Below are 16524 nucleotides of genomic sequence, written 5' to 3'. Positions count from 1 at the left end.
TGGTGATGCCAATTACAGTCATCTGATCGTGCAAATTCTTCGCCCTGGTGATGAACTTCTCTGCCGCTTCAGACTCAAATAGTTTCTCGTGCGTGAGTTGAGTCTCCAAATTCTGAATCCGCATCTAATTCGTGGTCTCATACTGGTTTTTCAAGACCGTCCATGCCTCCTCCGCTCTAATGACATGTTGAATGAGCTCCATGATAGAATCACTTACACTACAGACAATAGAACACAGCGCATCTGCATTTCTTCTTGTCCACGCGAGAATCTCATCCACAGTTGGTACAATCTATTGTCCTGCATTGGCTGGGATCTGGTCTCGCAACCGGCCTCACGTCCGCCCCAGTAGGAGTGTTCCAAAGCTCTATGCGCTTAGGATGGTCTTCATCTTGAACTTCTAGAGTAGATAGTTAGAGCTGTCCAACTTTCCACTTTCGCCGAATGAATTTCAATCATTTCACCTTTTTGTGGAAGAGCAAACCGAGCTAACCCCATAAAAAGTTACGGCTCGGGAAGAGTTTAGGGTTTAGCCCTAAACCTAAACCCATTTTCTATAAAAACCCACTCCACCCCCTCTTCTTCATCTTTCATGTCTTGCATCCATCCTCTTCCCCATTCCGAGCCCTACGCAAGACACTCCTCCCTCTCCATCGACCACCACCCTACTCCTATCCTCACATGGTAAGTTACTTCGAGCCCATCTCGTAGCGATAACCTAGCCATCCACCCACCGTCCATTGGTCCTCAATAATCCTATTACATCAAGAAAGACTTGGAGAGCATTTAGGTGACCATCTCTTCCTCCCTTTGGTTTTCCGTCAAAGTTTTCCATTTTCCATCAAAGTTTTCCATTCGTCAAGTTTTTCTTTTCTTTTCCCTCCCTCCTCCTCCTCCATCTCCCCCTCCACCCTGCCCTCCACCACCACCCTCTTTCCCCCACCCTCCTCCATCTCCACCACTCCCCTCCATCCCCATCCCCCAATTCCCCCCTCCCTCCCTCCATCCCCCCCCCCTCCATCCACCACCACCCTTTCTTTCCCCTCCAGCCCCCCTCCTTCATCTTCCCCTCCATCCCCATCCATCTCCACCACCACCCTGTTTTCCCCCCCTCCTCCATCTCCACCAGCCAGATCCCCCCCCCCTCCCTCCATTCCCCCCTATCCCTCCCCCTCTCCCTTCACCACCTCCCTCCTCCATCTTCCCCTCCACCCCCCTCCATCTCCACCACCAACCGCCCCCCCTTCCCATCTCCACCCCCACCCTTTCCCCTCCCCCCACCCCCCCCACCCCCCTCCATCTCCACCACCCCCTCCCTCCCTCCATTTCCCTTTCCCTCCCTCCATTTCCCCTCCCCCCACCCCCCTCCATCTCCACCACCCCTCTTCCCCCTCCCTCCCCCCATTTCCCCTCCACTCCCCCCCAATCTCCACCACCCTTTCCCCCTTCCACCCCCCCCCCTTCACCACCCCCTTTCTCCCCCTCCCACCCCTCCATCCCCCCCCCCTCTCTCTCTCTTTGGCACCCCCCCTCTCTCTCTCTCTCTCTCCCTCTCTCTGTCTTTCCGTCCCCCTTCCTCTTCTCTCTCTCTCTCTCTCTCTCTCTTTTCCCACCTCTCTCTCTCTTTCCCCCTGTCTCTCTCTTCCCCCCTGTCTCTCTCTCTCTCTTTCTCTCTCCCTCTATCTCTCTTTCCCCCCTCCCTCTTCTCTCTCTCTCTCTCTCTCTTCCCCCCCCCCCCTCTCTCTCTCTCTCTCTCTCTCTCTCTCTCTCTCTTTCCCCCCCTCTCTCCCTCTCTCTCTCTTCCCCCCCTCCCTCCTCTCTCTCTCTCTCTTTCCCCCCCCCCCTCTCTCTCTGTCTCTCTCTCTCTCTCTCTCTCTCTCTTTCCCTCCCCCTCCCTCTCTCTCTCTCTCTCTCTCTCTCTCTCTCTCTCTCTCTCTCTCTCTCTCTCTCTCTTTCCCTCCTCTCTCTCTCTCTCTCTCTCTCTCTCTTTCCCTCCCCCTCCCTCTTCTCTCTCTCTCTCTCTCTCTCTCTCTCTCTCTCTCTCTCTCTCTCTGTCTTTCTCCCTCCCCCCTCTCTGCTCTCCCCCTCCCCTTCTTCCCCTGCTCGTGCCTAGCACCACCCCGCTTGCCCGCGCCTTGCTGCCCGCCCCCACCCCGTGTCGCCCTGCCCCACCCCACCTGCCCGCGCCTTGCGCCATCCCGCCTACCCCACCCCATCGTGCCGTGCCGTGCCCTGTCTTGCCTAGTCGCTCACCTTGCCCATGCCCCGCCTCGCCCCACCCGCGCCCTACCCATGCCTAGCCCTGCCCCGCCTATGCCTCGCCCCACCCCTCGCGCACCCTCAGCCTCCACTCCCCTCCCCTCCACCCTCCCCTGCCCCCCCCGACCACCGCGGCAGTGAAACCCCCCCCCACAAAGAAATTTTAATTTTTTTTCTTTTCTCTAAAAAAAAAAGGACCCTAACCTAACCATTAATCTAACTATAGGTTAGTTTAACTTAGTTTAGTTAGTTTAACCTAGGTTAGGTTAGTTTAACTTGGTTTAGGTTAGTCTAACTTAGTTAGGTTCAACCTTGGTTAGTTACTAACAATTAGGTTAGTTTAACTAACCTTTAGTTAGTAACTAACTATAGTTAGTAAAACTAGTTAGGTTAACCTCCCAGTTCTAATAACTGGGAGGATATAGGTTAGTTTATTTAACTAGAATTAACTTGGTTCAAACCCCTTAGTTGGACTTAAAGTCCATTCACACCACCCTTAAGACTACCCCCCCTCCCCCCCCAAAAAAAAGCCAAATTTACCCCTACTTTAACCCCTCATAACTCATCCGGTTGGGACCCAAAATGGACCCCGTTTGAGCCCAGATTTCACACACAAAAACATCACGCTATGGGGTATTTTTCCAGCCCATTGCACACCATTTCAACATCTCTAGCACTCGCTCATTCACACCCCCGTGTGGGCCTCGTTTCGCATAAATTCGCTCGTATCTTCACGCTGTGACCTCCGATTAACGATCCATCTGCATCGGCATAGTTCCCTACACGATAGGAGAATCTTCAGCACACTATTAACATGACAGTCCCTACACAAAATAACACCACTCTAACCCTCCCAACAAAACTACATCCACACCCGCACTTGTGGCAGAGACACCCTTTACAAATCTCGCCCAATCTGCATGCAGCTATGTTTCGGTCAATGCCTCTAACTCCAATGCTTGCCAAATCTACATACAACTGCACTGCAACCACTGCCTCTGACAATCCTCTACCCCAAAACCCCCCCTTGAAATTCAATCACTCCCTTTGACTCCTCCATGCCACAACATGGCTAGACACCGTCGTGACAATGATGGGGATATCAACCTCAATGCAGAGGCTGACAATTTCTTTAATCAAAGAAATAATAACAATCAAGGACAATTTCTTTAATCAAAGAAATAATAACAATCAAGGAAGGTGCCCCTTGGGAAACCAAATATAATGGTAGGGGAGATCCAACCCGATTCCTCCAACATTTTGATGCCGCATGCTGAGCTAAAACCAAGGTGGCTTGGTTCCCCATGGCCTTAACTGAGCATCTGAATAGTACCTAGACCTTCTAGTGGAAGAGCACGCCACATGGGACCTACTTCAAATAGAATTTAAACGATGCTTTCAAACGGAGACGCTACAAGATGATCTCGCTCTCCAACTAAGCAAGATCGAACAAGGCCATTGAGAAGATGTACGCACGTACCTAGGTAAGATGAAAAGATTAATCGCCAAATGTGACCCATGCCTTGATGCAAAGTACCTCACGACCTGGTTCATTGCAGGACTAAGAAAGAAAATCCAAAAGGATATGAAAAAGATAAGCAGCTATGAAATGTTCAGTGCTACTCATGCGGCAGCCATTGACATCGAGGATGGCATGACCTACTCAGACACTAGCGGTGATGACGACAGATCTAGTGCGTGAGATAAGTGCTCAAAAAAAGGCAAATCAAAGTTCACTTTCGAAACATCAAATGAAGATTGCCTAGAGGCCATGAGTATGAAGTTGAAAGAAGACATGATGCAGGCCATGGAACAAAAACTTCACTTGTCTCAGCCACCAACTCAGACATATCCATGGTGAGAAAATGTCTGGTGTCCACACTACATGGCCAATCATAAAGAAAATGAGTGCTCGATCCTAAGAGCCAGGATCACTGCACAAGCAAATCCACCGCTAAGGTTGTGGTGCCATATCTGCGTTGTTGGAGGCCATGATGAGAACAATTGCATCTTCAACATGCACAACAACCCGCCTTGACCTCAACAATACCAAGTGGCACCCATGCCAGTGTATAGGCAACCGGCACTTGCACAAGTGCCCCTAGCTCCGAGGCTAAATCATGTTCCCGTTCTGACATAGGCAACTGGCGCACAAGTGCCCCCAGCTCCGAGGCTAAATCCCGTTCCCGTTCGGACACAAGTCCCATAACTACTCAGGAATATGAATCCACGACCATATCCAAGAGCACGAAGTCTAGCTCCTCAGGCAGTTCCAATACATCAATTACAAGCTGAGGCAATGCACTATGTAGAAGGTGCAGACGGTCTATACTAGTTTATGCAAATCAAGTATGTCCCAAGACATATCGAGCACCAATCAAGTGCTACAGTTGTGGCAAAAATCACCGGATTGCAGAGTGCCCTCATCGTGGTAGCCCAACTACTTTCCAACCCCTCTATAGAGATTGTGGCATAGGACAGGCCTGTATGGATTGTCCCATGAAAAATAAAGGCCCAAAACAAATAGAGGTTAAGCATAACATCCCAATTGGCATCATTTGGGTGGACCATCAAAGTTTGGGCCGGGCAAGTGTAATATCACAACTTGTAAATGTAATTACATGCCAAACAGAAAGAGGCCACCAAGGACCCTAACATTCCAATCCAACCAAAGTGACTTCTTAAAAAGAAAGCACAAGTGCCTCTACATCCACCAAGCAATGAGTAGCCGAGCTCATCCACATCAACTCCTGAGCCTCAAATAAAAGAAGCTCCATACCAAAATGCAGAGGTGAAGAAGGCTCGCTTTTAGGCACTTCAACAATGGGTACAAAAGAAACAAGCTCAATTTGAGGCTGAGAAGAAAACTCAATTTGAGGCTGAGAAAGAAGCTCAAGACACAATCCATGACTTGGCCCCATAGAGTATTGATACTATACTCGAGCCTCTATTCCAACAACAGACTCCACAACATAATGTATTGCCACGTCAACTTGAAGGAGCCGTAGTCTCTAGCATCCTGAGTTGCCCTGTGTCAATTCCCATCAGAATCCTCCTACGAAATTGTCCCAATCTCTGGGAGAGTTTCAAAGTATGGATTGAACTCGCAAACCCTCCTCCACCTATGAACGACATCAAAGATATTCCTGTGCAGATGGGTGAGAGAGATGACATACGCAACATTACTATGCCTTTGATCTACAAGGCATATAATGAAGTCCACCAATCCATAGTAGATGGTGGAGCAGATGAAAATGTCCTATCAAAGGAGCTCTATGAAGAATGGGGTCTCCCACCAATGCAAAAGGCTAATTTCAACATACGCCTTGCCGATGATTCACGGGCTAAACCCTTGGGAATAGTAAATGGTGTGTCCACAAAGGTCACAAGAGTCCACTTTCCCTTCAATTCACAATCTTGGATCTTCCCAAAAAAACCTATCAAATCTTACTAGGACATCCTTGGTTATGGGAAGCATTAGTCCTCCATGAGTGGGAACTGATAGATCGATGATCGAGAATTGCGACACTGCAGTCAAGGTAAATGTGGGAACATGAGCTATAAAACCAATTGTGCCTAGAGCATTGGATGACACATCTTCCATGACAATCTCAAGCAAATATGCTCCCTTGCAACAGAATGCCATAGCAGGTGACTCACAAAGCAATGTCAATAACTGGATACAAACATTGCCAACCATCAACAACTTCCATTCATTAGACCCATCTTCTTGTAGATTGATGCTAAGGTGCTACAAGTAGATCCTCCACTCACACATGAAGAACCAATCGATCTAGAGATGCCATTCTTTATGGCTGACCTCGAGTGGGATAATGAAGCTAAAGAAGGTACCCATACCAATGATGACTCAGATTTTCCTTGGAACCTTGAAACTGAGGCTAAGAATGCTGAAATCGAAGTTCAAATCTTTGATAATGACTTAGCCATTCTGCATGCCCTAATGGCAGTCGAGCTCCCAAAAGTTGAACCTCCAAAGTTGAATAACAGTAGAAGATCCGCAAGAAAGCTGAAGGAGGAAATCACAAAAAAGCCAAGGCTGAACACTTCAATGAACTCGAACGAGTCCAAACAAGGATCATCAAATTATACCTTGCAAAGCCAGCTCCCTCAAAATCAGAACCACCGCCTCTTGAATGGTCCCCTAAGGGACTGGAAGGAGTATGCACAGCAGATGAACCCTTACTTGGGAAACACCTTGCCAGTGGAAAAGTTACTCCACAGTTCCCAACATAAGAAGTTTTGGAAATATAAGCCACATGTGCAGACTCGTAGGGGTCACTATGTATAAACCCTCTATACCACGTGCGTTCAAGGCCTATTTCTAAAATCCCTTATTTGTAAATTTTTCATTAATAAAATCTACCCCTTTTCTATACAAATCTATAAATTTTTCTCAAAACTATTTTAAATAGTCCCTTATGTATATTTATTTCTGTAAATTTTAGAAATAAAAAATATCCTTGTTGAACTCACGTGATAGGGTTACATATGATGAGTGACCCCCCCAAGTGTGCAGATGAAGCTCAATCAAGAGACTTCAGAAAAAGAAAGTCAAAAAGAGCCTAACAAATTGGTAAATGCAAGTATGCCACCCAGTACACATGGCACATGTTAGGCTAGTTCAACACCATTAGAGGCCAATCTTCGAGAAGTGTCAGAATACTTCAAGAATTACACAAGTCGCAATGTGCCAATAGCAATGCCAAGACCACTAAGAGAATCTGAAGTTCAAGAAATAGATAGCATTGGAGAAAATCCAATCTATGATGCACAATAAACCTCGCCCTTGAAGGGGAGGAAGAAAAACTGGATTTTATTGGGAAACAGCTTCAACAAGAAGATGAAACCAAACTCAAAGCACTCCTAATGGAATACCATGATTGCCTAGCATGGTCATACAAAGAGATGAAAGGAATTTCACTAGACGTGGTAGTACACACAATACCTATAAGGGAAGGTGCTCACCCAAAGGTATGTGGACATTATTGCACAAATCCTAAGTATGGAACCATGCTTTATGACGAGCTAGAAAAAGTCCTAGATGCTAGATTCATCTATGAGATAGGGCACACTGATTAGGTTTCACCTATTGTCATTGTGCCTAAATGCAACAAGAAGCTCAGAATATGTGTCTCATATGCGTAGACCTAAAAATGTGAATGCCGCCACAATTAGGGATCATTACCCCCTACGCTTAACAGAAACAGTGTTGGAAAAAGTGGCAGGCTCCGAAATATATAGTTTCTTGGATGGCTTCAGTGTGGCTATAACGAAGTGCAAATTGCTCCTAAAGACCAATCAAAAATAGCATTTGCTATAGAATGGGGTATTTTTGCATATAGAGTCATGCCATTCGGTCTTTGTAATGCCCTGGCCATATTCCAGCAAGTCATGTTCACAGCTTTCAAGTCAATTCTGAATAAGATTTTACAAGTGTTCTTGGATGATTTGTGCCTCCATTCAAACAAACAAGACCATTTCAAATGTCTTGAAGTAGTACTAGTCAAATGCAGGGAGTATGGCATCTCCCTAAATCCAACAAAATGCGAGTTCATGGTCATCCACGGAGTTGTTTTGGGACACATTGTCTCTCAACATGGGATTGCAACAACTAAATGGACAGAATTAAAATCATCATGGAATTTCCTCCTCCTACAAATTCCAAAGGTGTACAGGTCTTTATGGGACATGCCGGCTATTATAGAAGATTTATATTGCGGTATGCCATGATAGCTAGACCACTTTACAAATTATTAGTGGAATTCTTATGGACCGAAGAGTGCAACCAAGCCTTTGAGCTTTTAAAGTGGCACCTAATAACAACACCCATCCTTATATCTCCCAATTGGGATATTGATTTTCATGTTCACACTCATGGATCCAAGTATGCAATCGGGAGTGTGCTTTGTCAACCTTGTGAACATAAGAAAGACTACCCATTCTACTTCGCCCAACACTACATTGTCGATTACATGTCTCATGTCAAGTGAGGAGAAGAAGCCACTGGGGACTAGAAGATGACTTGCCGGATGCCACACTATTTCAAATAGATGCTATTCTAGAGTGGTGTGGAGATATCATTGGGTACTTAATGGCAAGAAGACCACCCCCTGAAATGAAAGCAATAGATGCCAAAAAACTAATTCTAAAAGCTGCAACCTATCGACTCATTGAGGACAACTGTACAAGATGGGCAAGGACAAAATATTAAGAAGATGTGTAATGCCTCATGAGATCATGCCAATCTTGAGTGAAGTCCATGAAGGCATTGTAGGAGGACACTTCCAAGGGGAAGCCACAGCAAGAAAAGTTCTCCTCGTAGGCTACTGGTGGCCAACACTATGGGCAGATGTCTATGAATATGTAAAAGGTTGTGATGTATGCCAATAGACTACTAAACCACAACACAAAGACTTCAATCCCCTAACAATAGTTGTTGCACAAAAACCATTTGAAAAATGGGGGATTGACTATGTGGTTCCCATACATCTAGCAGCAGCAGCAAAAGGAACATAGGCACGCTACATTATTGTGGCTACTGATTACTTTACAAAATGGGCTAAAGCTAAAGCAGTTAGAAAGGCAGATGCCAGAAGCACATCAAGATTCTTATACGAAAATGTGATCACCCGATTCGGATGCCCCATTGAAATTGTGTCGAATAGAGACACACATTTTTTCAATGAGGTAATCCAAAAACTCTTGTCTGGCTTCATGGTAATCCATAGAAAAAGCACACCGTACTACCCACAAGGGAATGGACAACAGGACGAATCCACCAACAAAATAATATGCATTTTCATCACCAAGGTAGTAGAACCATAGCATTTTGATTAGGTAGAGAAACTGAATGTAGCCTTATGGACATACAGAACCACACTCAAGGTCACTACAGGGAACACATGACAAGACTAGTCACCTACCATGCCCTGACAACAGAAAAACGTAGAAGAAAGGCATGGTTTGATAGAAATATTAAAGCTAAAGACATCAAGGAAGGTGACTTGGTCCTGTTATACAATGCCAAAGTACACAAGGGGAAAATGAAGTATCTAGATCAAGGACCATACCAAGTACGAAAGATGAATCCATCGGAGCTGTACTGCTAGAAACATTGGATGGAGACTAATTCAACAAAACAATAAACAGGAGCCATTTGAAGCACTAGTACTTCAACATGCAAGCCATCCTCGACAAAAATGAAGATTTGGGAAACCAAGTCTTCCTTAGTTAGGATTAGATTGTATCACGAGCACTCACACATGCACGTTTTTGCACATATAGTTCACACTAGATTGTTACATGCACACTCACTGGCATATGCATGTTTTTGCACATTTAGGAAGACCTAATCAATTTTAAATTAGGGATGATTGAGTCTTAGTTTTCCTATTAAATCCCACAAATAAGCATATAGTTAGACACATCACATGCACTCACACGATTTTACAAAGGCACATAATAGATTGCATCAATAAGAGTACCACATACTTTCATTCCATACTCTAAAAGCATGCAATCAATTCACAAGTAGGACAAGAAGCTATGCCAAAACTCAAGATGAATTGGCAAAAGATTCTACAGCCTCAGCAATGAGACCCTTGCCAAACATCACAACCATCTCCTATATGCAAAAATATTAGACTTGCATACAAACTTATCTACTACAAGCTCAATGATACGGGTGCAATCACATCCAACATGTATGCAAGATAGCAAGAAATGCCAGCCTCAACAATGAGACCCCTGCCAAACCTCTTCCCAAGAAGATTTGATGGCAGAGTCTGCAACCTCAGCAACAAGATCCCCTATCAAATTCACAGTCGTCTACCCCTCCTTAAGAGGAGATAAGCTTCCTGTCTATAGACCACGAATTGTATGGTGCAAAAGCATTATAGCAGGAATGACTCACATGCCACAACATCAATAGCCCTCGGTTATGCACATGGCATCCCAACTCTGAAATCAAAATAAGCCATAACCCGAGGACAGGTAATAAAATGGATCTAGGAGTATGTTGTCTCTCTGCCAACATGGACTTAGGTAGACCATATTAATGTGTGTGTAGAGTAGCAGCAAAGCTCTGCTTGTACTTGCATAAGGCTAGAAATAATCCCTCTTAGAAATCCAACTTGCATGTTCTACATGCAAGTTTGACATACGATTTCTACATGCAACTCCTACATGCGAGTTCTACATGCAAGTTCTATGCAACTCCTACATGCGAGTTCTACATGAAACTCCTACATGCAACTCCTACATGCGAGTTCTACATGAAACCCCTACATGCGAGTTCTACATGCACGTTCTACATGCAACTCCTACATGCGAGTTCTACATGCAACTCCTACATGTAAGTTCTACATTTGAGTTCTACATGCGAGTTCTACATGCAACTCCTACATGCAAGTTCTACATGCAACTCCTACATGCAAGTTCTACATGCAAGTTCTACATGCAACTCCTACATGCAACTTCTATATGTAAGTTCTACATGTAGAGAGAGAGTGTCTTATAATTCCTACATGCAGAGAGAGAAGCTCTCCAACTTGTATAAATACCCCATAATGGAATGAAGCCCACACTCTTTGGGGCATTGTGTTGAGTTCTACTTTGGTATTCCAAGCAATTGTCTCAAGTGTCCATGCTTCCTTGCATTCCACGTCCAAAATCATGTCCTAACCTTGCAACTCCTCCTCCCCTCTCCTCCCACCTTGCAACCCATCCTCTCCCTCTCCTCCTCCCTCCTCCTCCTCCCTTCTCCTCCTCCCTCTTCCTCCTCCTCCCTCCTCCTCCTCCTCATCCACCTCCTCCTTTCTCCTCCTCCCTCCTCCTCCTCCCTCCTCTCTCTTCTTTCCCCCATGCTCTTACAACTTCTTCCTCTCCCACTCCTATGCTCTTCCTAAACCCTTAGTTTCTCAACCCTCCTATGATCTACAAGGGAGACGAGTTCTCCACCATGTACTCTACTCTAAACCTTGGAACCTCTTCTAAACTCAGGAACCTCTCTCTAAACCGTGGAACCTCCTTCTAAACCTTGGAACCTCCTTCTAACCATGGAACCTTTTCTAAACCCTGGAACTTCCTTTTAAACTATGGAACCTCCTTCTAACCCCCCTTAAACTCCTAAACCCTGCAACCCCAAATGAAGATGAAAGCCTTCGTTACGTCAACCATGATGATACACGTTCCTTTTACACATGCATGCACTATGTTTGCTCACCACACTTAAGCCTATGTCTCTCACCAGAACACGACTCGAGGTCCTAATCTACACGTATACTACAAACGACAACCCCGATATATCTGTAGGTGACAAAAAGCCTCGGAACCCTACATACTGAGAATACCTTGCTCTTCTCGCAAAAGCCATGGAAAAGAGCCAACACTCAAGAATGAGTTTTTCAAGGCATCATACTCTGAGAAATTAGCAAGGCCATGTAAGAAAATAATACAACGTCTGTGCTCAATAGATAACAGGAACTCATATGCAAGAGAGAAAACAAGATAGTATGGAGAATCAAAAATTTGATTACTATAGAACTGATACAATAGATGGCGCTACCTCCCAACCATGTACTCCTGTGAAAGAAGCTTCGATGGTGTGCTGGAAACAGTAGAAGATGGAGGCTAGATGCTAAGGAATCAGGGTTGTTGTAGCCAGTGATGAAATGGGCTTCGTAGGCTTGCTCTTATATAGCCACCAATCGTGGTCAGTTAGGCTCAATTGGGTGATCGACCCAGTCTGCCCAAAACGGTCGACTGGGGGTTGGTCCCAAAATAGGCCACCGACCATACGATAGAACCGGTGCACAAAACAGAGCAACTAACCTACGGTCATCATTCGGCCCAGAGCCATCTGGGATCATCTGAGGCTCTAAACAAGCCCCATAACCCGAGAGTGGGCTGCCTCAAGAAATGCTCCATCTACCCTCAGTGCAGTCAATCAACGGATGCCTTCCCACACTTGCATGTAGCCTAGTTGGCCATGTGCCAACTCTATCTGAAGCCATCCAGCCATCAAGCCACACATGGCTCCCATCTGGTGTCCAAACCAAGACCTACCAGATAAACCGAGCTACTCAAATGCCTTCTCCTCATATGGGGGTTTTACAAGTAGAGTTAGCTAGTTCCCACGTAGTTACACAAGAGTGGAGCATTGATATCTAACACCCCCCCTCAATGTCCACCTGCAAGTGAACTTACTTTTTTGGCCCAATGCCAAGTCGATGAAGATGCCTCCCTAGCAAGTCTCTTCCAAGAGCCTTCGTAAAGATGTCCACAGCATTCTCTATAGTCGGACAGTACACCAAGTCGACCTCTCTGTTGAGATATCGAGCTCCACTCGTGATATGCCAGGGTGACTGTTGTGCATTTATGTCACCGACTTGTTAGCTGTAGATGTGGTTGGTACACTGCCCATGAATAATACACCGCCCATGAATAATAGCTGGGATGACAGCTATCCTTATGTACTCTAGTTTATGGCTCACTTAGTATGCCACCTTAGTTAACTGAGTTTGGTTTGACACCCACATATAGGATTCTTCAATTTCTTTGTACTAGAGTTCTTTTGGCTTACACAACTAAGAAGAGGAAAACTGCTTTCAGCCTCCACCTTTGTGTGTATTCTCCCATTGTGTATGTGAGAAAGCTGCAAGTGAGACTCCTTCCTTCTCTCCCACTATCTTCACATGGTATCAGAGCCTAGTTCATGGTAAGGAACTAGGCTCATTGTCTCATATTGAGACACCCTTCACGGTGTGGCGAGAGGGCAGTATATGCTGCAGGACGCAAAGCCCTTGGTGACTTTATTTTTCTGATTCGATGCCATTTCGGGGCCCGTTTTGGAGGCGGAAGTTCTCTGCAAGCACTGAGAAAAAGGCCCTGTTTTTGCTGTGCGACCACTGCTCTGCAGGTCGATGAAAAGTTGCCTCAAAAATTGCATCGTATGCCTATGCACAGAGATATTGGGAGTTACAGAATCATCCTTATTGCCTGTTGATGCAAAATCATCACTAGGAAGTGATTGTGTGTCAAATACCACTTTTGTTAGTTTTGCAGATTTGCCCTTGTGAGGCAGAAGCTGTCTTTTGCAGTGATAGAATATTTTGCAGTGTTCTGTAATGGAGTCTGATTCTCTTTCACAGATTATCACTGAAAACCTTGACAAGAACAACTTCCAAGCATGGAAGTTTAGAATGATGAATTTCCTTATGGGAAAAGGCTATTGGGAGTTCACTATAGGAAATGAAGAAGAACCAGTTCTTCCTAATGTTCCCAATCAACAAGAAATGCAGGCATTTAAAGGATGGCATGAGAGAGACAAAAAAGTTATGTACTGGTTGTCTATCAGTATTTCAGATTCTATGATTGTGCATATTCAGGATGCAAGTATGCCAAAGGAGGCATGGGATACTTTGGCAAAAATGTACAGCACAAATACGCAAGCCAGGAAAATGTAGCTCAAGCAGGAGTTGCACAATGTGTAGAGAGAAAATATGAGCATCAATGACTACCACATGAAGGTGAAGAAAATTGCAGATGCACTTGCTTCCATTGGGTCACCAGTGGAAGATGATGATTTAGTTTCTGTGACCTTGAATGGTCTTTATGGAGCAGCCACCAGGTTATGTTCATGGTGTTCATCCTGAGTTTGTTTGCAGGTTGAAGAAATCCTTGTATGGCTTGAAGCAAGCACCTAGAGCATGGTCTGACAAGATAGGACAGTATCTTGTCATATTGGCTTTCAGATTTCCAAGGCAGATTTCTCACTTTATGTGAGAAAAACAAAGAAAGGTATTATGCTGCTTGTCATTTATGTTGATGATTTGATCATCACAGGTGATAGTGATGAAGATATCCTTCATGTGAAAATGCTATTGAAGTAGAAGTTTGAGATGAAGGATTTGGGAGAGCTGCATTATTTCTTGGTCATTGAGGTGATTAGATCACCAAGTGGGATACGGCTCTTGCAGAGGCAGTATGGATTGGACATGCTGTTTAAATATGGGATGACAGGCTATAAGCCTATTTCAGTTCCTTTAGAGCAGAATGTGAAGCTGAGCGCAGATGCAGGTGAGCTTCTGGAAGACCCTACTATGTACAGGTACATAGTAGGAAGTTTGATTTATATGACCATTACCAGGCTAGATTTGAGCTATGCTGTTGGATTGGTAAGTCAGTTTATGCAGGCTCCAAGGAAACCGCATTTGGATGCGGCTAGACGCATACTCAGGCATGTGATGTCCACATTGTAGTATGGACTATTTTATGAGACTGGGGTTCAGGTACAATTGCATGGATACATGATGCTGATTGGGCTGGTAGTATTTCTGATAGACGATCTACCAGTGGATATGTGTTCTCTTTTGGGAGTGCTGCAGTCATTTGGAGCAGCAAGAAACAGCCTACATTTTCCTTATCGAGCATAGAGGCTGAGTATAGGGGTGCAACAATGGCTGCATGTGAGGTAGCTTGGTTGCATAAGCTACTTTATGATATGCATCAGTCTACAGATGGGCCAGTTGTCATTTATTGTGATAACATGAGCACTATACACTTGGCAAATAACCCAGTCTATCATGTTAGAACAAAGCACATTGAGGTGCATTACACTATGTGTGGGAGAAGGTTTTACTAGGTCTTATTGATCTACTTTATGTTAGTAAAGAGGATCAGGTTGCTGACATATTCACGAAGGCATTGGGTGCAGAGAAGCTACACAAGTTCAGAGACCTGCTTGGTGTGCAAGAATTGGGATTGAGCTCAAGGGGGAGTGTTGAGATATCGAGCTCCACTCGCGATATGCCAAGGTGACCGTTGTGCATTTATGTCATCGACTTGTTAGCTGCAGATGCAGTTGGTACACTGCCCATGAATAATAGCTGGATGACCGCTATCCTTATGTATAGTTCATGGCTCAGTTAGTATGCCACCTTAGTTAGCTGAAATTAGTTTGACACCCACATATAGGGTTCTTCTATTTCTTTGTACTAGAGTTCTTTTGGCTTACACAACTAAGAAGAGGAAAATTGTTTTCAGCCTCCACCTTTGTGTGTATTCCCCCATTGTGTATGTGAGAAAGCCGCAAGTGAGACTCCTTCCGTCTCTCCCACTATCTTCACACTCTCCATCCATGATGAGCTCATGTACAAAGTGATATTGAATCTCAATGTGTTTTGTGTGAGCGTGGAACACTGGGTTCTTTGCAATCGCCATGCAACTTTGATTGTCACATGATAATTGCGTAGGCTTGTTTTGCACTACACCCATGTCCCCCAAAATCTTCCTCAACCACACTGCCTCGCATGAATCAAAGCATGTTGATTTGTACTCAACCTTGGTAGAAGAAAGAGCAACTGTGGGTTGCTTCTTGCTAACCCATGACATAGCTCCAGATCCAAGTGAGAAACAGTACCTATCATTGATCTCCTACTGTCCACGTCTCCTGCCCAATCCAAGTCATAGAATCTGGTCAAGATTTTGCCCTTGGTATAGGTGATGCCATAATCAAGTGTGCCTTTGATGTATTTCAGCACCTGCATCCCTACCCTCTAATGGTTCTCCCCGGGCTTATTGGAAAACCTGCTTAGTACACCAGTCGCAAAGCTGATGTCCGGCCGTGTGTTGCACAAGTAAATCAAACTGCCCACAAGCCTTCTGTACTTCGCGTCGTCCACGAGTGGTGATGAATCCTCATTTGAGAGCTTCACGTCAACCTCCATAGGGGTACCAACTGTCTTGCACTCAGCCATGCCAAATGCCTTCAGTATCTCTCCAGCATAGTTCAGCTATGAAATGAAGATTTGTTTTGGGCCTTGCCAAACTTCAATATCCAAACAGAAGTGCATCAGTCTGAGGTCTATCATTTCAAACTCTCTTCCTAGCAAATGCTTTGTCTGTGAGATCTTCTCTTCATGGTTCCCTGTTATGACAAGGTCATCCACATAAAGGACCACGATCATGCACCTGCCTCCTTCTCTGATGATATACAAATTTGCATCTGATGGACTCGTCCTGAACCCGTTTTACAGAAAGTAGGCATCAATCCACTGGTACCATGCTCATGGGGACTGTTTCAGCCCGTAAAGTGCCTTCTTTAGCTTACAGACTTTACCTTTTGAACCGGGGATCACAAAACCTAGTGGTTGTTCCATGTATACCTCCTCCTTGAGATATCCATTCAGAAAGGCAGATTCTACATCCATCTAAAACACAGGCCAACTTCCCTAGGCAGCTAAA

This window comes from Dipteris shenzhenensis, chromosome 7 (genome assembly GCF_047967505.1).
Source record: "Dipteris shenzhenensis isolate YYH24624 ecotype China chromosome 7, Dip_SZ_1.0, whole genome shotgun sequence".
In the NCBI taxonomy this organism is placed as follows: Eukaryota; Viridiplantae; Streptophyta; class Polypodiopsida; order Gleicheniales; family Dipteridaceae; genus Dipteris; species Dipteris shenzhenensis.
The sequence above is the reverse complement of the archived record's forward strand: the minus strand, read 5'-3'. Positions refer to the sequence as shown.